Here is a 27,270-nt window from a genome sequence, read left to right on the forward strand (position 1 = left end):
TAACTAGAAGGTAAGAGAAGTTGCCCTTGATCTGCAGGCATGTACGAGGGGAGAAAATATCCATACTGAGCCCTGTTAATCCCTTCCTAGTGGAAAATTGCTCCCCCACTGCTGTGCCTCATGTATATTGATTTACTGACCAAACTAAAGTGTGATGATGTAGGCTAAGGAAAATCCTATTATGTCATCCCCAGAGCTCCCAGATTTTTGGTTTAGATCCTTGTCCTCCATTTTGCTGGCCTTGTATCTCTTGTCGGGGTAAGATAAGTGGAAAGCTGGCTCAGCTGTTTGGTTGGGAAATTCCCCCAGGGCTATGAAAATCTCCAGGTGATATAGAGTTAGTATAGCTGACTCTAGGCCACTTCTCTTCCTGGCCTGAGCAAGAGAGTATGTTGAAGGAAAGAAGTGTGGCTGGAGCAAAGCTATACTCTGGTGATTCATAGATTCTAGGACTGGAAGGGACCTCGAGAGGTCATCGAGTCCAGTCCCCTGCGTTTATATATCAGATACATACAGAGACTTCATATATCAGGTTCTTAGCAGTATTGGTGAGTTTGCTGACTTGAAAGTCCCTCTGGAACACATCCACAGCTTGAACGGGTCATTCAGTCCTTTGTCCAGAGCTTCATTTGCAGAGAGGTTTCTCCAGCGGTAAGAAGCAGGAATGAAGACAAAATGGAGATGATGCAGCTGCCTTTTTATATCCTTTGCCATGTGGCTTGGAACACATAGCACATGGCATGGAAAAACCTGAGTTCTGTCCATAGGCACGCCCCTACATGTCTTGCTGACGATACAAACATATAAACAAGATCATCATACTTGGGAAATCATAACATTTTCAGATACTTTACATGGCATATCTGGCCAGACTCATTGCAATTTTATAATATTGATATCAACAATATCATAAAGTGTTGCACATATTCCATATAGCATCACAAGATGGCATGGGCCAGTTGTGAGTTTTTAAGACACATACCCAGAGTGTCTCAGACCTGAAGAAGAGCTCAATGCAGCTCAAAAGCTTGTCTCTCTCACCAACAGAAGCTGGTCCAATAATGGATATTACCTCACCCATCTTGTTTCTTTAATATCCTAGGACCAAGAGGACTACAACTACAGTGCATACTATATATAGGGTCAGGACAGGCTTGAATTGCACCTGATGTCAGCCTTCCTGTGAGATAAGTGATTCCCAATTGGTATAATGGCCCCTTTAGGGCTGCAAATAGCCTGTGCACTTTAGAGCTGCTCTGAGGCACTATGGGAAGTTCTGATAGCTAATATTTCTGTGCTGCTCTCTCCCCCCTGACAAAGAGGTAGGACATTAGTACTACATAGGAAAATGTGGCAGGTGGGTGAGTTAGGAAGAAAATTTTATTTTGAGCCTTAGGTTGGATTTGCTGCTTAGTCAGTGCAACCAACATATTTAAGTACAGCTTAGATCAAGAGTTTTCCCTTGCGAGGGCAGCAGGTATACAACATGATTTGCTTTTATAAAATTTCTAACCCAGCATGCCTTGAAACAGGAAAGCTGTACATTTTGAATCTGTGTATGCATAAAAGCATGAGCCTGAATGTGAAATGGGTTCTTATTTCTAACGTAGTCTAGTCCTAGTGTCCAGATTTCTGTAACCATTATCACTGATAGAGACATTGACAGCAGCACGTTAATATAGGGCCACATTTATTTATACATGCCAGATTTATGGCACTGGGATTGCACAACTGATTCTCTTGTTGCTAATGTCATAGTACATGCACATGGCTTCCCCGATCCCATATCTCCAGTGTAATAACACAACACAGAAAATAGCCAGACGTTGTAAGGGGTTGCAAGATCCCAGAGTTTGTGGTTCCTGGTATTTGTACACTGTCATCATTAGTTTTTTTGGTTTTTTTTTTTTTTACTCAAAGAAATATCTTTACAATAAAGTGCTAATAATAGTTTTGGAAGTGCTACAACTGCAGGTTACTGGGTCTGGCAAACCTATACTTCCTGGTAGTTTTCTGTAGGGAGATACATGACATCTAGTCATTGACAAGGAGTCATTTAGGGAAATGCCCAATGGTTTTCAAGGGTTTAGCCCTGCATCTTCACTATAAGTTTTTCTTAAACTTATTTCACTTTTAGGTCCATTAAACTTTGTAACTGAAACTCATGTTAGGCTTGAACCATATTTTGGAGTGGAATCCCCCTCAGTACTGTAAATGAAATGAGTGAAACGTGTTGCTCCCCTTTCTGCTCAGATTGCAACATGTTTTACACTTTCTCACAGAACCCAGGTTCTGGAATCGATGTATTCATACCATTCTGTGACTAACCCCTCCTCCCCTCCCACTCTCCAATATACTACACAAAATGTGCATCTCTTCTCTATGTACTTATTTATAATAAGTAAAAGTAGTACTGAAACTGAGTAGTTGGGACTCTCCAGTCAACATCCTATTGCCTAGACTAGTAAATGCATCATTAACATAAGATTGTTCAAAAGAGGTACTGGTGTAATTTACCCTCAGTGTTCTGGACAAACATTTGTGTCTAGATGCTATGTTGATTAGATTATTTCTAACTACCTGTATTGATAATTCCCTTTTTCCATGGTACTTGCATTTTTTCAGTCCCAATACATTTCAAAAATTCAGCTGTTCACAGGCTCTTGCTACTTCTACTGTGTATGCAGCTGGGCCTAAAGCCCATGGTTTTAACCATTAAACCAAATTGCACCAGTTTCTATTATCACCAAGACATCTTGCACAGAATGTCATGTAAACAGCTGACAATAAAATGAACAGGTACAAATGATGAAAGGAGGAAAAGAAATGGCTTTCCTTTAACTGCAGACTATACTGTATTTGCATCAAGACAAGGCCATGAGCATATTTTGACTGTAAATTAAGGTTCTTTCCATCCCGTGTAGCTTGATTGGATTTTCTGGAGTCTACATTATGTTTTGAATTACAGATTTAGAGTATTTCATATATCTCGGCTCTGCATGCTGCATTAGAACAACAGAAGATCAGATGACAAAACTTAGAGTTCCCTTTCATGAAGGGAATTAAAAAGATGAGACTAGCATAACCCCCCCCACCACCACCAAGCTCCTCAGAGAACCTGAAAACATTGTGGTGTATTTGAACCACTGAAGACCATAGATATGAAATCCTTGCCAGGGGAAGCATATTTTGCGAGCATTTATTTAAGAAATTAAATGCTAAAAGAAGAAATAAACAATACATAAGCTACTCATACTAAATCATAAAACGAGGATGAATTGCCCAGATCATTTCACACATGATAAAGCTGGACAGTAAGGGGGACGATAGAAAAAATTCTGCAAAGTATTGCTAGCTGAAATGTCAAAAATGTCATCTTAGTTTTTCAGAAGTCTTCTAAAAAGTATTATACTTGCCAACTTTGTCATCTTATTTTGCTGTCATGGCATTTATCTGCTTTCTGACTTAAGTTAAGAGGCTTGTATTTCTGTCCTTTCTGGTACTCATAGATTGAGGACCACTGGAAAGTAGCAGGGTCTCCTGGGGCTAGAGGACATGGATGTGTCATGAGTGTCCCATTCATTTTAGTGGGTGATCCCATGAGATGTTTTTCCAGATACCAAATATCTTCACTTCAGATCAGTGCTCAGTAATATATATAAATAACTTTCACTGTTTATTCACAGGATGTGTAGTAGCAAAACGGTACTTGTTCTGTTCAACATCTGCTTCCATAAATTTCCCTTTCTGGAATACACATTGTTTCATTTCCTAAGATGTGGAGGAGCATCTAAATTTTGGGGTGTTTGATGGCATAAAAACATTTTGAGGTTCACCCATGATTTCTCAGTTTTTACACCCGAGCAGCTGAAAAAGAACAGAGTGATCTGGATAATATGCATTTTATTTAGTCAACGAAGCAATCTCTGCACTTTTAGTTATGAGCAATGTTCATTATCTTTGTTCAGCTACAGAAAATTCCTAAAAACTATAGCAAAAAATAAGAATTCCCATCCAGTCTTTTCTCTAATGTAGATGTGGAGCTTTTTCACTAATAGGTTTGGTCCAGATTCTCAAAGGTATTTAGGTGTCTAATTCACTTGAGTTATTGTCCAGGGGTCAGCAATATGTCTGTACACATACAAGTGTCCAGGGTAAAATTTTTGAGGCCCATCGTAATTTTTCAAAAAGTTCAATGACTGAATGACATAACCTCCCAAATGTCCGACACTAAGTACGGTGATTTTGTCAAGTGTCCATTGTGCAAAATGGTGGTGCCAACCCCTGCTTTTGTCTCTACATAGTGTGCAAAAGGAGCTTTCAGGACTGCTGGTAGATGGCTGCTGATCCTGATTATTATGATACAAAAGATAACCTCCTTTACTGGCTGCAGAACTAGTGTTAGGCATGTGGAAGTTAGCCCTTTCCTAGGGATGAAGCCTATGACTCCATCTAGTTCAGTCAAACACTGTGGCCACTGGGTATAAAGAAATGGCATGGGAATTCTAAAGTTCCATTGTATCCTTGCATTCTTGGTAGTTTGCTAAATGCCAGCCACCTAAGAGAGAATTTTAATATTGGAAAAGCCATGGTTTTGCTGCTTAACAGTTTTGTTTTGGAGAAGAACAAACTAGAATGCAGCCTAAACATTACACTGTCACCTTAAAATAGGGATCATGACCACAACCACTGTCCCCAGCAAAATAGCAATTGTGGAGTGTGCAAGACAACATCAATTTTGGATGTGTTTTGTTTTCTTTTTTAATTCATGTCATATGGACTAGATTGAGGGAATTTCTCACCCATGTGCAAGTGAGGGATAACTAAATCCATAACTCTTGAGCATTGTGAAGCCCCTGGAGATATGGACAGATTGAAGTTAGAAAACGGAGAGCTCATGTATGAGCTTTGCTGACCTGAACAGTTGCAGAGCTCCCTGCTGCACAGCTTTTCAGAACATATGGAAGGCTGACCTTTCCTCTGGATAAGTCAGCCCAGTGTGGAGCAAAATCCATGACCTTCCAGGGCTTGAGCAGCTCAGAACACCCAACGTGTGCTGATCTAGCCGACTAAGCATACTGTGATTAAAAATGCCAAACCACTACTGGAAAACCAACCAACTGAGACGGCCAGTCGCCTGCTGCTGGCCAGCATAGTGATCTGTAGGAAAATCATTAAAGCTAGAGTACTTTGAAGATGTAGCTTAATGTATCCTCAGAGTTTGCTCTTATTCATCTACTTCTCAGGCAGTCAAGGTTTACTAGGCTTCTTTTCCAGTTTCACTAAAAGAAAAAGTTAATATGTATCACCATGTCAATGATCTCGCCGTGCAATATGATGACACGAAAAAATGTAATAATTTCATGACACGACACAATGTTATGATAACATCTCATCTGTCCAAGATTATTTTTCAAGAAAAACACATCAGCCTCAGTAATGGCATAAAGATTCCACAAAATGTGTAGCAGGTGTCAACCTTCAAGCTGTCTTTTTCTAATCTCTGTTATATCAATTTCTTCTGTCATAAAAGCCTCTTCTTCGGTGTGTGACATTTAAAATTTCATCATTCATTTAGTTGATTATCCATTCAAAGGAAGAAAAAGGTGCATGGTCTTCTTCTAGCTATGTCTATTTGCACTTTCTCTTATGCAAGGGGACGTCCTATGAAATTGAAAGGGAATACATTTACAATTGATAAAAGGAAATGCTTTAAAGTAATGTTTAATTTGTATGTGGAACGCACTGCCATAAAACATCAGTGAGACCAACAGTTAAGCAGGATTTATAAAAGGATTAAACAGTTATATGGGTAATGAAAACATGCAGTTAATTATGATAGGATAAAAAGAGCAAGGGATATAAATCCATCTGTTTCGGTCCCTAAACCAGCCACTAATGGACAGGAGTAGGGAGAAATTTATCTTATGGGCATGTTGTTCCAAAATGATCGTCTAAGGGGATTTTTGCACCTTCCTCTCAAATGTCTGACTGGCCACTTTTGAAAATATACTGGATTAGATGGCACTGGCCTGATCAGGTATTGCAATTCCTCTGTTTTAAACTGTGCTTATTTGCATTAAGACAAAAACATAAACATGTATATTTAGCCTACAGATTAGGGGTATTTGTGTCCTCATATATTGATTGCATTGTATAGAATCTAGATTGCATTTACAATTATTAACTTGGGGCTTATCTGTATTTTAAAGCTAACACATATTAAGGTAGGGCATGAATTTAAAGTGTGGCAGCTCTTCCTGAATAACCTCCATCTGTGGATACACTTACTCTGGAATAAAAGTAACTTGTTCTGGTTTAATGGAGTTGTTCTGGTAGGATGCCATGTGTGGACAAACCTTTAGTGTGGTAAAGAAGATTGGTGTGTTAGAGCTGTAGAAGATGAGTGACAAAACCCTGTATGTTCTTTCATAGAGGGAATGAAAAAGACGAGTCTACCAAAAATGCAGAAAGTTCTGCATAGGAATGTTCACAAGCTCTCGTAATATTCCTTATGGTGTATGTGGATGATTAACAAGCACAGACAGAAAATTTTGCTCGTAGGATGCATATTTATGTTGGCATTTTTAGAACTAAAAGGATCAACTCAGAAGCTGTACTCACCACCATTAACTTTTTCTGTTTTAATATATATTAGCTTTAAAAGTATTCAGATTTATAAATCATGGAAACCAGCCAACTGAATGTATGACAAGCACATGATTAATATGAATAGTTTGGCTATGGAACCCTGTTTTCAAAAATGGTTGATTAGACTGTGTGTGTGTGTGTGCATCTCACGTTTGCAAGTAGAAATGGGTGCTTAAGCACACAAATTAGTTAACTGCCTACTTAAGTGCATGTGTGCACACTAAATTGTGTCCCTGCATTGACACCTCAGGAAGCTGCTTTGAAAAATGGGCCTATGGCTATTGTCACATCCCTTCATAACGCCATTACCTGCTTGTACAGTGCACACCTGGGTGTGCTGCCAGTGCAATAGATATCTACTCATCTCTCTCTATCCACACATCTCCCCACCAAAACATCAACATGACCTGCACTCTCCTATTTTACAAGCCTTTTAGGTGTGGGCCGAGTGACCTTCGGCCCCTCCTGAAATTTTTTGGGTGACTAGGTTGCTTCTTGTCCATCTGAATTTATTGGGCCCAAACAATAGGCCAATATGGCATGGATTTTTTTTTCTATTTCCTGCTCATTCAAGAAGAATCTGGACTCATTGTCTCCTTCCTCAAACCGAGTTGGTAGGGATAAGTTGTAGCGGATGTATCCACTACGGCAAGAACTGGGATCTAGGAAATGTCACTTTAAACAGCCCTAAACTGCAGCTCTGAGAAACAGAACCATATTGTTTTCATAGAATAAATGTGCTTGCTATTTTGGTAATGCTGCATTGTTCACCGAGAGATCCCTTAATGGGATCTCCGTCCATTCACTGTGCTTAGTACTGAAAGAAAATGAGCTATCTCATAAAACTCCTGCATTATGTGCATGTGGATGTTCTGTCCATGGGGAAGGAAATGTGTTGGGTGGTCCTCTTCCTCCTCCACTAGCACTAGTAGATTCCAGAAAGGTTCCAAGGAATCTGTGTGAGACAGAGACTATCTGATGCCCCTGGCATATCAGGTAATCCCATGAAAGTACCCAGTGGCTAGGATACCTTGTATTACTTTCTACGAGAAATGTGAGATTAAAATTGCGCAGCAGCATCCCTCTGTGTCTGAAATTAGAATTGTTCATGGCTCTGGAAGAAAGCTGCCTCCCTCCCAAGCAGGGCTCCTGCTCCTTGAGTGGGCTGTTCCTCAAGACTGGGGAACTGAGATGTGACCCCCTTTGCTGGTGTGCACCCCCACAAGTGGGAAGAGGGTCCCAGAGCTCCTCCCTTCCCTCCAGATGGTGTATATCCTGGGAGCAGAAGTCACCTTGATTCTTCCTTGTCCTGGAATCCTGGAACTGAGAACCCAAAAGAATCCATGGTCTGGTTTTGTTCCCATGATTCTTCCAGCATGCCCATGCGTTTTCTTGTTCCAGGCATGGCTGTATAGCAACTGCTCCCTTGCAGCTGACCAGAGAGTAAGAGGCTTTGGAAAAGCCGAGGCTTAACTTAAATAGGCAATGGGGGCAGGGGAAGAGAAGGGTGACACACAGCAGCCAGTCAGTTGGCCCCATCCCTCTTTGCAGAGGCCAAGCAGAAAACAAAAGGGGGTAGATTATGGGGGAGATGTGCTCTTCTTTCCCCCGATCCCCACAGTGCATTTTGGTCTTCTCTCATTCCTTGTGTCCAGTCAAAGGTCCTCCCCTGCTAAAGCGGGTGAGAGGGTATTTTCATAGCCGAGTTCCAGAACTGGCTCCACTTTGCCAACTCTGGAAGCAGGAGTCTGGGGTGCAGTCATGCCAGTGGGCTGCAGGCTATGTAATTAAAAACACCAAAAGAGAAACATATGCACAGTTCAGGAAAAAAAGATGCCCAAATTTTAGAGGTCCAGGATACTGGACTAGAGAGACCACTGTTATCGCCCACTATGGAAATTTCTATAACGCTATTCGTTAGAAAAAGATTCATTGTAGCATCAGACCTCATGTAGCAAAAAAGAAACCTCTAGATGGGTTTATAAAGAAATAGATCTTTGTGGGTGTCTTAATTTTTACCGTGCGGTGTGTAACTATGGCTCTCTCTGTATAATTACATACAAAAATTATGTTAAAAGTATGTTGTTTAAGTTGCAAAGTCAAGCACTTGGAAAATTACAAAATGTCAGATTTACAATTGTACATGAAACCTTAACTTTGTCCCCTTACGCATCCAACCTGTACTCAGTGAGGCAGGGCTCCTGGGGAAAAACTAGTATGTAGTCATGGAATTAAAAACTGTATCATAATGCATTTTGAATAAAGAAGTGAATTAAGGTTCCAAGCACTCTGATTGGCTGAAACAATCCTGTTTCATTTTAATGTTATCCTGTGAGTTTCGCACAAGTTAAATGTTGTCTTAATGTCAATTTTAATGTTAGGATAGATTTGATTATATGCATACTTTTCTTTATTTTATTGTCATGTACCAATAGTCATATCTTACTTGAAATTGACTTTGATTAGATAGAGCATGAAGGCTTCCCAGCTCTCTGGCAGACAGGGAAATCAAAACCGGCAGTGGTTAGCTGGTTATGTTAAAAAAAGACTTTTGGGGTAGATAATGAAGAAGATCACAAGAGAAAATATTTTTTGCTAAGATAGGTATCTAGCAAGAGAGGAGACTTCTTCTAAAAATAAACTAATATATAACTAAAAAATTAATCCAAATTCTGAAAGCAGGTTAGGCTCATAAAGTCATATTTAGGTACCTAAAAAGACATGGCCTGATCTCTAGAGATGCTGAGCACCACAGCTCCAATTAAGAACTTTATATTAAGGTGCCTAAGTGTAGATTTAGAAGCCTTACTAGTCTCCCAGCTTTGAAATTTTTCACCTCAATGCTTAATTAAGAAAGATATTTCCATCTCTATGATTTTGGGGGGGGGTCCTTTGTTTAAAGTTATCTGAAAGCAAATTTCTTAAAGGAAAGGGCAAGCCATTAAGGAACCAAATTAGTCTTTGTTCAAGAAATTTTCTAGGGATTTTTTTTTACATAAAGTTCTTAGCATGCTGTTAAATAATATATAGGAGTCTGGTTTTGACTTATTTTATTTGACAGAATCCACCTGAAACAAAACAGTGGTAAGAGTTTATTATGTGGGCTTCTATTAAATAGTAGATGGTGGAGGGAAATACTATGCTACCTGGCCTCAGACTAGGGAAAGAAAATGTGATTTGTTGTAATGGGCATGTATGCCATAATAACAGGTAGATTGCCTGCTAGTGGCAGGTCTGGTTTGGTTATTAAACCTGAATATATTAAAAAAAAATACATGCATGAAAGAGTATAAAGAGAACAAGGAAGGCCACCATTGTAATTCTGCTAATTATATCTTCATAGTGATGCAGCATTAACAGTATATTGTATCACAAGAGAAGTTATAATCATGTGAATTGTATTTTGTCTAGTACCTTCTTTCGGATAGTTTGCCTAGTAGAGTTACTTACATACCTGTATGATTTTTGTGTTTCTTTTCAATAACTGAAAATAGACAGCATGCAAGAATAAGGTAAAGACCAGCAAGTTGTCTGCCTCTTAGATAAGAACTGCAAATTCCAATTAAATCTGGTAGTAGATCAATCTATAGAGCACATAAGAAAAGCATTTATTCTATGTAGTTATCCATTATAACAAAGGACAAAATCTGTCTTCAGCTGGGTAAGAGCTATAGTAGCAGATACATTTCTAATCCATCTGTTTCTATCTTGTGTTAGCGGATATTGTTCTGCTGACAAATAGATTACTTACAGGCATCTTGATAACATTGTTTTTACCTAAATAAGTTTTTTTTTCTATTAAAAATTAAATGCCGCCAATCTGTCTTGAGGTTTAAAAAATAGTGTAATTAGTTTTGCTTATTACTAGTGATCAGTATAGTAGCTCATTGATAATATAAAAGTACAAAGTACTCTGGCAGAAATATAAAAAGAAATATGAAAATGTTTGGGAGATGACCCTGACATTTCAGAGAAATCTAGTTACTTTTGGATTGTAGCTATTCAGACAGAAGCCATATACATGTATTATGCAGACCACAGCTTACTTGCTATGAGCATTGCAGTTTTTTCCCTTCTCATTCACAGAAGTACTTCATCTCCTACCCAAAGGCAGAAATTCTTCGGCCCTGGAAAGGTTATAGAGTCAGAAAAGCTGGCTATAGATTTGATTATATGCAAAGTGTCATTGCAAAAAGTACAATGTCTGAAAGGTTGAGCTTCAGGGAATATCATCACAATGCAGCTATTTGGTTCAGGGATGAACAAACATCCTGACAAAAAGTCTGGTCTAAGTAGAAGAAAGGCATGCAGGAATATGTAATAATTTCCCTAAAAATACTGTCTTGTTAGTTATATTTACATCCAGTTAATAGTACTGTATCAAGCTCTTTGTTGTTGTATTTCCTTTGTTGTAGGTTGAGGTACACCAGGAATTGATTTGGTGCATTTTGTTAAATATCTTTCCTTGATTACATTTTTAACTCTCAGGGTATGACTACACTGCATAGTAAACCTGGATCTGTGGGATCCGCACCTGCAGATGTGTTCTTTCTAAGCTCACCCTTGAGCATCCTCATTGCATTGCTATGCGAGCTTCGTACGCATGCCAACATGTCCATACTGGATTACCTGAGTCAGATGTTATTGGTTCTGGGGATGTATCCCAGGATTCTTAGTGTCCTTGTTAGCTGTTGCTCTAGGGCTTGGTTCACGGTGTGTTGTGGGAGAACTTGCCTGTCCATCCTGTGGCACTTGATTGGAAATTGTCTTAGCTCACCAACACATCCAGCTGAGCCATTTTTGAGTTTGTGTACTCCCTTCAACTGGAGTCAGCAACATGGATCTGGCACTGGTGAAAGATTTTGTGCTCGTGGTTTCACTCCTGTTTTAGGAATCAGGAAGAGCATCTTTGACATGCTGGTGGACATTTCAGCGGTGGTATTTGTCCTAATGAAAGCACCTCTTGGAGGGAGGTACAGACATGGAAGCTACGACCCAGCTGATGCTGATCGTGCCTGTTGCCATAACTGCAGATTCCCCATATGTAAACCAGCACTGCTGGAGCATATGTGGGATTGATGGGATCACATCATCATGTGGACCTGAGATGACCAGCAGTGGCTCCAGAACTTTTTCATAAAGAAACAGATATTCCTGGATCTGTGGGATCAGCTTGCTCTGACCCTCCAGCATCAGAACAGCTGCATGAGGGAGGCCATGCTGGTCCAAAGGCAGGTTTCTATAGCCATCTGGAAGCTGACTACCCCAGACTGCTATAGGTCGATTGCTAACCAGTTTAAAGTGGCTAGTCAGTTGTGGTGGAGGTTTGTGAGGTGATCAGGACTGTAACGTATCTAAAAGTGGTGGGCATAAACAATATTTGTGAAATAACTGCTGGTTTTGAGATAATGGGTTTTCCAAACGTCTGTGGGGCTATCATGTGCCCAGAGTTTGCCCTCCACAAGGCAAACGTGAGTACATAAACTGCAAAAGGTACTACTCCATTGCTATGCAGGCCCTGGTCAGCCGCAGAGGCAGATTCATGGATACTAACTGGGGTGCAATGGCAAGATGCATGATGCCAAGGTTTTCCAGAGACAAACTTCATGGACAAGCTGAGACATTAATCTCACCAAACAACATTGTTATAAATGGAGTCACTGTCACCACTGATATTCCAGAGCACTCCATGTACACCCTTTTGCCATGGCTTATGAAACCATACCCTGATCTTAATGTATTGGCAAAAGAAGGTTTAACAACATGGTCAGTAGCTGTAGGATGATGGTTGAATGTGCGTGTGGCAGAGTGAAATCCAGATGGCACTGCTTTCAGAACCATTCAGATGCCAATGTTGTTCACATGATTGTGCCTTGCTGTGCACTGCGCAATGTCTGCAAGGATAACTGTGAGCTATTTTACTAGGAGTGGACCCAATACACTGTTGGATTATTCACACAACCAGAAGGGCTGGGACAGGCAGGCCTATGGGACTGTGGGATAGTGTTGGTGGACTCGCCGCGCACAAGCCTGATGACCCTGGGTTCAACTGCATCTGCACTGCAAGATGAGCAGGCTTGGATCCACGCCACAGTGGGACTCACTCTTATCCTGGTTGAGTCTGCAGGCCCAAGCCTGAAAGGTTTCTGGCACAAGTCAGGCAGCTTTGTGTGTGGATGGTAGGGCTTAAACCCGAGTCTGAGCCTGGGTATTATGCAGTGTAGACATACTGTTACACTTTTAAGTATACTCTCCATATTACATAGTATCTGTTATAGTTAATTATTTTGTCACAAAATGATTCCTCAGTTAACTTTTTGCCTAGAATGTATAGATCTTCAGCATTTTCTGATTTTTTTTTATTTTTTAAATATAAAGATTCTTCTTAGTATTTTATATTAAATTTGTAGACCTATGTAATTTTTTTTGATTAATAACAAGGGGCCACAAACATGTAGGGATGGGATCTTCAGAAAGAGTCTAGAGATTTAGGTGGTCAGCTTCTATTTAAAAATTTATCCTTCTCCCCAAATTCAGTGGGAAGTGGGTGCCTTCCTTCCTTTGAAAACTCCAGTCTCTGTGTGTGTACACACTCTCTCTCTCTCTCTCTCTCTCTCTCTCTCTCTCTCTCTCTAGATGTCTTTTTAATATCTATCAAACAACATTATTTAAAATAATATTTTTACTTTGACACATGGTGATTGTTGCAAAATAAACAAATTCTTACCATGGTATAGACTGGCTGAGTGGCCTAAGCGACTTAGATATAACACTGCTGTTAAAATTAATAGACAATATGTGTCTAAATCACCTAGACTGATTTGAAAACATCTCAGACTCCGTATTTACTTTGTATACTTAGTGTGGAAGTTTTACATATGGCACTCTTTACTTTTAAAAGGTACCCATTGAAGTTATGCACAAAAATCATCTCCTCAGTTTATCATTATTTGTTAATTTGTGGGAGCACTCAGAGCATTTAGCATTTTCCATTAGGCAATTGATATACAAGTCCGCTTGATTCACTACAAGCAGCCTGGCAGAAGTGGGACCTTGTGGATGAACTCAGGAAGTTTGTACTGTGCTTAGGAGACAGCATGGAATAGAGGTGATTGCGGGGCTGGTGCAAGGATGTTTTGTGCCCTAGGCAAAACTTCCACCTTGTGCCCTCCCCCATCTCCGAGCCCCCGCCCTGAGGCGACCCCCCCCCCACGGCAGCTCCCCACCCTCTGCCCTGAGGCGCCCCCCCCCGCAGCAGCTCACTCCTGCTCCGCCTCCACCCCAACCACACCGTGGCTGCTTCACTTCTCCCATCTCCCAGGCTTGCGGCACCTAAGCTGATTGGTGCCGCAAGTCTGGGAGGCGGGAGAAGTGAAGCAGCCACAGTGCGCTCAGGGAGGAGGCGGGACAGGGGTGAGCTGGGGCGTGGAGTTCCCCTGCGTGCCGCCCCCCACTTACTTGCTGCAGGCAGCCCTCCCCGTGCTCCCCTGCCCCAGCTCCCTCTGCCTAAATGCCAGCAGCGATTGGGGCGGCCAAAGATCCGGCCGCCGCGGTCGCTGCCGAAGAAAATGCCGCCCCGCAAATCCTAGTGCCCTAGGCGTCCGCCTAGGTCACCTAAGTGGTTGCACCGGCCCTGGGTGATTGTGTGAGAATTGGACAAAAGGGTGGGCAAGGCTTGGGAGCAGTGGGAGCTGGTGGTAAAATGAAACTTGACCAAGGAGGATAACGAGCGAGGGTCAGAGTGACTTGGAATTTTGAAGGCAGAAATGAGGAGCTTAAATTTTATATGATAGTGAATGGGAAGCCAATGGAGGAATTCAAAGAGGGGAACTGCAGTCAAACTAAGCCAGCAAGATGAGTTTAGCAGTAGCCGTTTATATGGGCTGAGGAGGGTCAATTTATGTGTGTTTGGGAGAGTGTTGTAGTAATCTAGGCAGGATAAAACCAGGGCCTGAATTAGAGATTTGGATGTTGATGGAGAGAAAAGGACTGACCTTGGAGATGTTAAGAAGGAAGAAGTGGCACGTTTTAGATATAGATGTTTCATTAGTGACCCAGTGAAAGTGGTTTCAGAAGAGTGGAAATGTCAAAGCCAGATTGAAAATGATCCAAGATGGAAATGGAGGAGAACAAATCAGTGCATTGGTTGTATACTGCTGCACAGTTAAGGATTTTAGAGATAAAAGAAAGGAGCGAGATAAGGCAGCAGTTGGAAAGGGTGGTGGGAGCCAGGAATTATTTTTCGAGAGTAGGAGAGACCAGGGCGTGCATATATTGAACAGGGGAGGAACAAGAGAGCAATGACAGATTGAAAAGGAAGGGGTGTGGGTGTGGGTAGTGGGTAGTGGGTAATGAAAGTAAGGAGGTGAGAAAGGATGGGATCACTGGGGCACGGAGAGGGTTAAAGATGAAAAGGAGGCAGGAGCCTTCAAGGTGAGTGATGAGGGACAAGGAGGAGAAGGAGTTTGGGGAGACGAGCAATGAGAGGGAAGAGAGGCAATCTCAATGGATTTCAGCAAAACTGACAACAGATGTATGCTCTAAACCAGGGGTCTCAAACTCAGTTTACCTTAGGGCCATTGCCAGTCCTCAAATCCTTCCAGCAGGCCACTGTCACTCATGCTGCCCAGAATTCGCCCCCCAAAAACTCCACCCCCAAAAAAATTCTGCTCCCCACCTCCCTAAGGCTCTGAGATGGAGTTTGGGTGGAGGAGGAAGTCTGGGATAGGGAATTGGGGTGCAGGCTCTGAGAAGGAGTTCGGGTGCAGAAGGGGTGAGAGGTTGGGTTCTGGGAAGGAGTTTGGGTGGGGGAGGGGGCCTGGGGTGCAGGCTCTAGGATGGAGTTTGGGGGCAGGAGGGGGTGTGTGGGGAGGGGGTGAAGGCGCGCGGAGGGAGGGTGGGGGCTGGGGTGCAGGCTCTGGGTGGGAGTTTGGGGGTGGAAGGGGGTGTGGGGAGGGGGTACAGACTCTGGGAGGGGTTCGGGGGTTCAGCGCTTACCTGAGGCTCCAAGGTAAGGTGAGCCGGGATGCCTCCATGCACTTCTGCCCCCAGGCACCATCTCTGCAGTGTCCCATTGGCCACAGGAGCGCTCGGGGTGGGGGCAGTGCACGGAGGCACAGCCCCGCCCCTGGGCCTCAGGGAGGGGCCGGCAGCCACTGGAGCGAGCAGGCAGATGCCGCTCAGCTCCACTGCACTGCTGGGATCCCTGAGGGGGGAATGCCAGGGGGTGGCGGGGGGTGGGGAGAGCAAGGGAGAGACCCAGCCCCAAAACTGCTGGAGCCCCATGGGCCACATTGGGGAGGCCCGCGGGCTGCGAGTTTGAGATCCCTACTCTAAGCTATATAAACAACCATTGCTTGATCTCTGAACTGCAAATACCATTTCCCCCTACCTTTACATACCCTGGGGTATGAAACCATTTTGTGTCAGGCATTAGTGGTGTGGTAGCCACTCATGGATATTTAGTGTGTGATGGTTTGGTGAATCTTGTCTATGTACAACTTATGAATTCTGATTGATTTTATGAACTATGTATGACTCTAGCCCCCTATGTATTGAGGAAGTGCACCTCCTTCACCTGGTCAGCCTCAGTGTTTCTTCCTCGAATGATGGGGGTGTGGGGCTCGAGTAAATCAACCTGATGCCAGAGGGTTTTTCTTTGCATTCTGGTTTTATTTTTCCATATTTCCATGGTGGGCCTCAGGGTAGACCCAAGAAGTTCTCTTAAGCAAAACAAAAAATGCCCCCAAACTTGCAACCCAAACAGAAATACTTATTCCTTCCCGAGGCATTGACTTATCCGTGTCTTGGTTTCCCGTCTTTCCCCAAGCAGCTGTTAACTTTGTTTCTTTCCCTGTGCATGGGGGGAGACAGTCTTTCCTGCTGCAACTACCCCTGTTACAGCATGTGTCTCATCTCCCCTCTCTTCTTTCACCAGAAGAGGGGTTTTAAAGGACACTGGCAGCCCTTAACTGGCCTCAGATGTCTCTAGTTAACCTGTGGTGACCTTTTTTCAGCTCATAAGGAACAGGGACTTCACCATTTTAGGGCTGATATATCTGCCCTCCACTGCTCCCTTATATCTGTCAGGACTGATTTTGTCACAGTTTTGAATCAGTCATTTGCTGCGTGGCCATGTCAAGCATCACACACCCTGTGTGGAAGTTGCTACAGGGCAATCAAAATAGCAGCTAACGTGGAATGGCTTTGCCTGGGTACAACAATGAATATGCTAAACAGATTGGCCAACCTCAGGGAAACTGGTTTCTCCCCAGGTTGTCAAGGAGGGTGGTGGTGGTTTGAAGCAGTGGAGTTTCCCCAGGAGAACCAAGAATGGTCTGTTAGAAGCTGCTGTTTAAGAGGAGCATGTTGTCTGAGCTGGGGGGAATCTGTTGATCACTGCCCCTGAAGAAACTCAAGAGAGCTTTTTATAGAGGCACAGAGAGCAAACCTGAAGGGTGAGCAGGATGAAAGGAAGGTCTTGGGACCCTGCAAAGACTGACCAAAGCCCAAAGGGCCCTAAATGATGAGTTCACCAGAGAGAGATTTTGTTATTTTTGCATGGCTCTGCAAGTTGCTGTGCTTTCTCTGAATAGAATGTGCATGTCATTTTAGAAAGTCATTTTGCAAAGCCTCCAATTTCCAGCCCCAGCCCCTCCCGCCCCCACACACACATGGGGCCACCCAAGTCCTCTCTGCCTTCTGCCTACACAGGGCCAGCATCCTCATCGGTGCCTGGGGCTGGCCCGAGACCCGCCCCCCACCTGTGGCTCCCCTCCTCCCTCACAGCCCTCTTTACCCTCCTGTGCATGGGGGCTGGTCCTCTGAGGCCACCCGTGCATGGGGCTGGTCTGTCGAGCCCCCCTGCCACATATCCGCACACGTGGCTGCCCGAGGCCCCTCTCTCACACCTGTGTGTGGGGCCACCCTTTTGCTTGAAATATCCATATCTTACACTGGCTTTGATTCCCATCTAACCCTGTACACTTGTGATGGGTTGGATCACAGAGACTGCCTTGGGGCTGCCAACTGATGTGCCAAGACTACTTCTGACCCTGCTTTCCCTGCCAGCTTGGGACTCCAGCACCCTGTCTTGTTGAGCCAGACACGCCAGTCGGCTCCAACACAGACCCACAGTCTGAACCACGTGCCCCAAAGCTGCACACTGAAAGCAAATTAAGAAGTGTTCCTGTCTTTAACACTCCGATGCCCAACTCCCAATGGGGTCCAAACCCCAAATAAATCCATTTTACCCTGTATAAACCTTATACAGGGTAAACTCATAAATTGTTCACCCTCTATAACACTGATAGAGAGATATGCAGAGCTGTTTGCCCCTCCCAGGTATTAATACATACTCTGGGTTAATTAATAAGTAAAAGTGATTTTATTAAATACAGAAAGTAGGATTTACGTGGTTTCAAGTAGAAACAGATAGAGCAAAGTGAATTACCAAGTACAATAAAACCAAACACGCAAGTCTAAGCCTAATACAGTAATAAAACTGAATACAGATAATCTCACCCTCCGGGATGTTTCAATAAGTTTTTCACAGACTGGATGCCTTCCTAGTCTGGGCACAACCCTTTCCCCTGGTACAGCCCTTGTTCCAGCTCAGGTGGTAGCTAGGGGATTTCTCATGACTGCAGCCTCCTTTGTTCTGTTCCACCCACTTATATATCTTTTGCATAAGGCGGGAATCCTTTGCCTCTCTGGGTCCCCACCGCCCCCTTCTAAATGGAAACGCACCAGGTTAAAGATGGATTCCTGTACAGGTGACATGATCACATGTCACTGTAAGACTTCAATACCCGCTTGCCAGCACACAGGTATACAGGAAGACTTACAAGTAAAACAGAGCCATCTACAGTCAATTGTCCTGGCTAATGGGAGTCATCAAGATTCCAAACCACCATGAAAGGCCCACACTTTGCATAATTACAATAGGCCCTCAGAGTTATATTTCACATCTCTAAATTTCAGATACAAGAGTGATACATTTATACAAATAGGATGACCATGCTCCGTAGATTATAAGCTTTGTAATGATACCTTACAAGAGACCTCTTGCATGAAGCATATCTCAGTTACATTATATTCACACACATCAGCATACTTTCATAAAATCATATGGAGTGCAATGTCACAACACTAACTAAGCTAAACTTACTCAGGCGGGAATACAATATCCTGGGAGTTTTCATATAATTCTCATCATGTTGGGAGAAAGCTGCTTTTGCAAGTATGTTCTCACAATGACTTGAGTTCTCCTGTTACTATGATGTGCAAATCATGTTCCTTTACTCTTTGGTTTGACACAGTAACCTTAGGGACATGCAGGTTAATGAGCAACTGATGAGGGATGAAACACAAGTTTCAGGGATTTCAGAGAATAAGAGTTATCCAAAAATTCAGATGTTATTCTGCACCTTTCCTTTCTTCCTCTCTTCCATCCTATCTCATCCTTTTTGTCTTCTCCAGTGAGATTGTCATGCAGCTGGCCCGCCTTCAATACATGTTTTTAGTCTCTCCATTTTTTCCTCTTCTGTGATCTGCAATAGCATGTTTTCTCCTCCTCTCTGGAATCCTTTCCTCTTTGTAACCACCTTATGGCCTCTTTATCTATTCACTAGCTCTGTACTTCCTCCAACACACTCTCAGACTCACTTTGAAGTCTTAATGACAGAGTTCAGCAGTCTCTGGTCCTTCTGCACAGTTCAAACTCACTTCAGAATTTCCCCACCTATTTAGTCCCATGGCACATTTCACTTTGTCTTTTCATCGCCAATGAACAGTTGCATTCAGATTTTGCAGGGAGGGAAGAGAGATAGCATGCAGCTAAATATGGTACAGAACAGATGGGTAAGTTTCAATACATATACACAGTTAGAAGCGTACAGCTCTCCGAGGGCCAAACTCCATAGGCAGCCTGTCAGAATGTTGGTGGTCATAGGCAATAAAATGTTGGATTGGGTCCCAGTCAGGGATAAGGGTGAGGTTTGGTTCAAAATCAAGGACCATACTAACCTGTTGCACAAGACTCCTCAAGGGACTGGTAATGGGATGTACAACTATACCGAGGGTGTAAACAATACCCACATATTTGAGGGCATAAACAATACAAATGGAGAAATACTGTGTGGTATGGTACAAGGGAGTATAAATAAGTTTAGTAGAATGAAACCAGATTTAGGCTGGGTATTAGAAAAAATGTCCGACCAGTGAGATGTAGGAAGTGAGGCATATTCTTCCATGGAACATCGAAGTACTATCCTTTAAGACCGTTAAAACTTTACTAGGCAGATTGCTACAAAAATTGTTGTAGGGAATTATCCTGAAAGCTCTTTTCCATTTCTAATTTCTATAAAACTGACTTAAAGACTAGCAATTCAGTTAAAAATGATCTGTGAAGTGTTGGCTCTTCCTATATGCATAGGGATCTCTGAGTCTCTGGAACATTGTATCTGTTCAGGTAACATTTGTTTCCATTAGCTGAAGCCTAAAATAAAAAGTTGTTCTTTCAGCTGGTTTAGCAGAAACCTGCCATTGCTGAACCAACTGTTCTGAGTATGTAAACTGCTGCTGATTCTTGCTAATGAATATAAGCTGTTGGGGCCTGATCTAAAGTCCATTTAAGTCAATGGAAAGACTCCCATTGGCACTTAGTTGGCAACTGGTGATGCTTTATCTGTTTTTTTTACAGAGGCATGGATTGCCATCTCATGCTCACATTTTCGGCAGGAGATTGGGATGGGGGCGGGGAAGAGAGGGAAAAGCCCATTAAGTTTATGGAAATGAGGTATAATTCACATAATGTGCCACCAAGGTTATCACACATAGTAATCAAACAAGGCCAATCAAAGCTACACTGGCATCAGCAGATATATTTTCAAACACTGTTAGTCTCTGCAAACATACAAATGTGTCATTAGGAACTAAAGAAATCCTCATCAGCAATCTAGTGAAAAAAAACCCCCACCAAAAACCCTCACAACACCTGCTAAGCTATTTGCAATCATTAGCAGCCACATTCCATTTGAGAAGGGGCGGGGCACCTGGGGAATTCAGTTTACAGGAAGGATCAAATCTGCCACCTTAGGATGTTCTTTTCAAGTTTTGCTAATTTTGCTGAATAGTTTTTAACCTCACAATCACTTTTAATTTTTCTTATGTGTGTTCTCTCTCTCTCTCTCATGAAAGACCCAGACTGATGGCTTAGGAAATAGTAAAGAGTTTGGTAAAATTCAGTCCCAGCTTTTTTTATAAATTATTGGTGATGTGAGGTTAAGGAGCAAATTGAGAGGCAAATGCAAGCATATACAGTGGCCTTTTTGCACATCTCTCCCTATATGTATTCAGAGCTCTGAAAAGTATTTACAGCACCTGAAATATCAAGTTCACAGAAATGTTATTCAAGATGAGATCTCTGCCCAGTAACAGAAAAATTCCAGTTTCAAGTTACTTTTCAGTTTAATAGGATTCAGTATAGAGATTAGCAGTGAACACTTTTTATTTTTGGTTTACTTCATTATTTGGAGAAATAAACTGGTGATAAGAAAAAGGACCACAATAAATGAATCCTAATGGTGATATTTTAAGGGACTCAGAGCATCACAGCCCATTGCCAGATCTCATGGGAAATCATGCAAGATCCTGCCAGATGTTATGATTTAGACTCATATTCCATGGTGGTAAATGCATAGAGAGATAGGAATATTCCCAGTTTTTAAAGGAGTATCTGTATGTCTTTAATTCAATTTTTTGCTGGCTACCCTAACTGTTCCATTCAGCTCAAGACAGAGTTGAGAGTTATTACCATTAATCCAGCTGATCTACCAGCTCCTCAAAGGCAGCTCAGCCACAAAGAGTGAGTGCTGTTTTAGAAGTCCCATTTGAAAGTGGGTGTCAGTTGACCCACCACAGGAGTGATACTCTTGAAGCCCTGGGACAAAATATGTGCTGTGAAAAATATAAATCTTTGATTTTCTTTTTTGATATAGAAAGGAAAGGACAATCCATTCCCATTCCCTTAGGGTCGAAAAGCAACAGATGCTTTAGGATAGACACTCTTGTTATGTATTGGTATTGCATAGTCTCAGGGTTGCCAACTCTTTCAATGTTAGTGTCATTCTTGTGAATTTGGCATTTTTCTTATAGCCCTAGCTCTTTCAGTAGTGGTTACATGAGAATCTCAGCTTTCATGACAACAACAACAAAAGTAAGTTTGTAGCCCTCATAGTTGTATAAAAAGCTTGAAAACATGAACCCTCCTCACAAACCAGAAGGTAAATAAAAAGCATCCAAAATGTGCTATTTTAAAAACCATGATTTTTAAGCTAGTCTTGTGATTTCTGTGAGGGGGGGGGTTTCCAGTCTCATGATTGTGTGGGGTTTGCACTACCGTAATCTATCTTAAAAATGATAGCCCTAATCCTGCAAAGATTTACCCACTTGATTGAGGGCTTGTCTAAATGAACAGTTAATGTAGGCGAGCTGGGGTATAAATATGCACTAACGCTTTGTGTGGACCCTGCTGCTGCTGCACACTGAAAGTTCCCTATTGTGCTCTGATCTAATCTGCTGTCAAATGGGAGTAGGTTAATTGGCACAGGGGGACTTTTAATGTGGGGGTAGCAGGGTTCACATGCACAGTCAGTGAGCAGCGCTCTAGTGCGCAGTGGATTTACACCCCGGCTTGTCCTGCACTGTCGGCTGTTCTAGGCAAGCCTTCACTTTTTGCACTGTAATTAGTCGCGCTGAACTCAAAAGCAATCTCAAGTCTCTGTGTAATATAGAGAAACAAAATTTTAATGGCGCTTGTTGCTGACCTGTTGCTGGTGTCCTTTTATATATTTGGAGCCTCTTTTACTTCTAAATATTACTCTATTGTGAGCCAATGAAAATCTAGTTTAATAAATCCTCTGTTTTTGCAGAGCAGCTTTACATTTTTCAATTATTGGTTTCAGCTGATACACTAGACCAAAGAGATCTAGTGAGAGCCAATTTTTCAGTAGGACTTCAGATCAGCCTCTATTTCTGTGGCCTAACCTTGGCATTCAAAATGTACACAATCAAACTGAATTTGCATTTACTTTGTATGTGCAAATGGAATCCATCCCAATCTATTGTGCGTACCTTTGAGAGTGTGTATAAAAATTATACACACATGAATAAAGGCTATGTTTTGAAATGCTGGTCCCCAATTACAAATTCTAGCTTCAGAGCATGGACTGAAATTTTGAAAGAGCGCTTTAATTTCACATCTTACATGGAATAATTAAAAATACACTTAAGAAATACCACTGACTTGAAAGATTCTTCAGCTTCCTGATACAGTAGTCTCTCTTCTGAAAATCAGGTTTCTCATTAGAGTTGGTAGACTCAAAACTGGTGGAACATGCAGACATGTCCTCTCCCTGGGTTGCTCAATGTGTATGTGTAGTTTTACTCTGCTCTCTCTATACTACCATGGTGCAGATTTCATCCTCAGAGAGAACTAAAACATCCAATGTAGCAAAGTGGAGGAGCTAGGGCCCTACTTCCTCCCAGGACATCCCTGACTTCTTTCAGGTAATTTGCTTCTATGTAGTACCAGGAGTTAGACCTCAGGCCACAGCCATACTAGACAAAAAAGGCCACTGGTGCTACAGCTGCTCAGCAGGAGGTTTAATTGACATGACTTTCAGTGTTCTCAGCATTGCAAGCATCTTGCTTAAACTAGGGCAGAGTTTCTCAACCCGTGGGTTACAACCTGAAAATGAGTCACCAGAATGTGTCAAAGGGTTGTGAGGTTGGCTGGGCTTGGCTCTGCACTCCAGGTGTTCTGACCTCGTGCAGCGGGTAACAGTGCCACTCAGGTTTGGCTGGACAGCACAACAACCATGTTTCATCTCTTAGAGCTGGAACTTCCCTCTGGAAAGTGCTTCTCTCTCTTTTACAGTGACTGGACAGATATTACATTAGATAAGTGGGTACTCAGCATGGTGAAGGAGGGATATGTCATCCAGTTTACTTTTCTCCCTTTCCCCAACCAACCTTCCCTGTCCCTTTTCAGGGACCCATCTGATGAGGCTGTTCTACTTCAGGAAGTACAGTCTCTTTTTGAAATTGGGAGCAGCAGAGAAAATTCCTTACCAGCATAGAGGAAAAGGTTTCTATTCCCATCATTTCCCCAAAAAAGAGATGGTCTAGGGCCTTTTTTTTTTTTGGATTTGAGAAAGCTGAACAGATTCATCAAGAAAATCAAAGTCAGGATGGTCATCCTTGCATATATTTACCCTTCCTTGGAGATTGTTATGCTGCCCTTGATTTGCAGGATGCTTACTTTCATATGGCAATACAGCTAGCCCACAGAAAGTATCTTCAACTTGTAGTCAGGAACATGCACTACCAATATGCAATACTGCCCTTCAGTCTGTCCTCAGCCCAGAGGGGGGTTGCCAAGAGCAGGACAGTAGTAGTGGCCCATCTTCACAATTCCAGAATTCAAATATTTCCCTGTCTGGATTAGTCTGAGGAACGCCAAAGGGATGGGTCCAAAACACTATGTCCATAATCAGATCTGTTCTTTCATCTAGGGCTAAAGTTAACTGTAGAGAAATTGACATTACTACTAACATAAAAAATAAATGTGATAGGGTCAGATCTCGACACCAAGTCTGCCGAGGCTAACACAACTGAGGAAAAACAATCATCGGGTCATCCTTTGTGAAAATCTTAAGTTTGAGCCCAAGACAACAGTGCATTCTTGCCTCCAGCTGTGTAGGTAGATTCATGCTAGCTCCCCTAGAGCAAGCATGTTGAAAATAGCAGTGTGGACATTGCAGAGTGGGTAGTGGCTCTGGCTAGCCAGCTCTGCTCAAACCAGCGGGTCAGACGCACTTAGACATACCCTGTCTGGACATACTGATTTGCATACCTGCACGAGAGTTTGTTCTTGAATTGGTGACTAGATTCCCAGAATGTCTGCAGAGAGGTTTCTTCCTTACCTCCAGAGCCAACAATAACTCTTGTAACAGATGCGTCCACTATGGGTTGGGGTGCCCATCTGAGGCAACTTCAGGCTCAAGCACTATGGACATCAGAGGAGGCTACCCCCCATGTAAATGTATTGGAGCTCTAAGCCATTCACCGGGTCTGAGACTTTCATCACTATCATCAGGAATCAAGTGGTTTAAATTCTTACCAACAATACCACGGCTATGTTTTTATCTGAACAAGCAAGGTCAACTCAGTGACCCCCTTCTCCATAAAGAACATTATTCTACTATGGGCATTTCACCCTCCCAGGAGTGAGAAATACTAGAGCAGACACTCTTGACAGACAATAGAACACCATGAATGGTCTATAACTGCTTAACTGATGACTTGTACTACCTTTCTTGGGTTCTTCTAATTTCAATTGCTTAACTAAAGAAAAGGACTTGCACTGAATTTACTTTTACAGAGTTTTAATAAATATCCCTAACAGCAACTAATAATGTGGGATATAAGAAGCTAAAAAGGGTATTAGACTATGACTTGGCTAATGCAAAATAGAAAATTGGTTGATATAACTGATCAGGTTTTCAGAATCAAATCACACAACCACAATAGGAAATGGCACTTATACTCAAGTGCTATCTTGGGAAGGTGATTTTGCTCTGATTTTTGACCCAGTCCCCCGGGCATCAGTTGTGCCAATTGGTTGTTATTAATTCAGCTGTTGCTAACACAACTCAGGAAAAACAATCCAAAACCTAGCTTTCCCAGTGAATGATATTAGTCCCAGGATCTGACTAACACTCCTAAGTATCTAACAAACTCCTACACTTATGACATACTGTATATGCTGAGTGCAATTCAAAATGTTTGCACATTTGGTCTCATTTTACATCTGTACACATGAGAGCTTGAAAGACAGTATGAAACCATTAGCTATGGTAGACACATGTACAGTATTCTGTAATCCTAGTTAACAGTAACTTGTTCAATTTAAAGCTAGTTTATAGCAATCATGATTGGAACCTGTTACACACACTGTAATTTTGTGACAATCTTTAAAACACACAAGCATGTATACTACTTTACTAATTAGATAGTTTCAGGAAGTGGTTGATTGACTGATTGGGTCATCACCCCAAAGAATGTCCCTCCCACCTGCTTCACTACTTTGAATTTTCACTAACTGGCCATGTGAAGAAATAGAGATGGAGGTGGTGGACATCCCCCTTTATACCTTCAGCTCCATGCACAAGGATAGAAGGGACACATCTGCCACATGTTAATGCTGTTGGCAGAAGTCTCCAACTTGAGTGCATTGGCCTCACATTCGCCTACAGTAGACTATATATGTGCACAACACATCTTGAAGAACAGTTACTGTATGGGCAAGTAACATTTTTTTCCATTCACAACATACTTGTTTTCTGAACTTTAAAACATACCATAGTGTATTTGAGTTTGCTCAAGGACCACATAAGATTAAACGTGCCCTGAAGCTGACCAAAAACTCAGTTCTTCAAATCCACTCACATATTTTGGGTGTTCTCACTACTTGGGACCTGTGCAAATAAAAACAAACTACTAAGTCCACTTGCAGATTTGTGGTGGAAGTCCCAGAATATTATGGTCTCCTTGGAGCCTGGGGCCTACTTTGACTTTATCCACCATTTAGCTTGCTAACCTTAGAGGCCCAGAGAACAGTTCTCTGATGCATGTAGGCAAGCAGCCAGTTCAGAAAGTTTGTTGTCAAGGAAACTCCACTTCTGACCCTGAGAAAGCCGTCTAAGGTGTGATTTGAGCTCATTCACACTATTTGATCTATGAAAGGGAAGTGGCCAGCTGGGTGCTTTAGAAGAGGGGCCCATCTTGTACCTAAATCATTGCATTGCCTAAAAGAACAGCAAGGCACATTCACTGTAACTAAAAAGGATGAACGTTCAAAGTGGCTTTTCATTATAAATGGATTTGTAGCTAATTTTCTCTTGCTCTTTCTCATTTACCTTATGGGGGCACTGAAAGAAATCTGGTTTACTGACTAAGTGAGCACTTGGGTAGGTAGTGTGAACCTTTCAGATCACTATGAAGGTGGCACCCCTAGATTCAGATATACACACATTTTTCAGAAGAAGTTCAGCCTTTTTCTAATCAAAAGCAAATAGTCAACTTCAATCCACAGGGGACTTCAAATGAATTCTGAATAGAGACTTACCTGTTAAATTAAATAGCAGACTTTCAGCTTTGGGTAGCAATGCTATTATAAAAGCTATATGGTAAATCAAATGACAAAGCACTTCTCTGTGTAGTCTGCCACTACAAACCCACAGTCAAAAACATTTGATATTGGTTCCAGTAAGTCCCTTAAGCTCTTGTTCTCAGGCTGACATTTTAATATGTCATCTTGCAATGAAGTGAAATACAATGCTGTGTCATTTCACTGTTTAATGGAACTCAGGAAAGTCTGGTCAAAATGTTGTGTATACATAAAACTTCATTTCAGAACCAGTGAAGATTACTCAGTGACAATTGTGCAGTTCTCTGTCATTTATAAAACCCAAGCACTTAACAGCAAGGAAATGAATAGTCAGGAAAATCATAAATCGTATACTGCCTAGATAATAAGCAAATACATTGGGCTTG

General features: G+C 42.1%; 1 long non-coding RNA gene across 1 annotated transcript in view; it reads left to right on the top strand.

The window, feature by feature from the left end:
- Positions 1-8,967: 8,967 nt before the first annotated feature.
- Positions 8,968-27,270, top strand: part of LOC120408397 — a 188,836-nt gene continuing 170,533 nt past the window's right edge. Inside the window, exons 1-3 of the long non-coding RNA XR_005600668.1 lie at positions 8,968-8,982; positions 10,146-10,163; positions 10,738-10,786. This is a non-coding gene — a long non-coding RNA (uncharacterized LOC120408397). The remainder of the gene's footprint in view (positions 8,983-10,145; positions 10,164-10,737; positions 10,787-27,270) is intronic.

The sequence above is a fragment of the Mauremys reevesii genome, linkage group 6 (genome assembly GCF_016161935.1).
Source record: "Mauremys reevesii isolate NIE-2019 linkage group 6, ASM1616193v1, whole genome shotgun sequence".
Classification (NCBI taxonomy): Eukaryota; Metazoa; Chordata; order Testudines; family Geoemydidae; genus Mauremys; species Mauremys reevesii.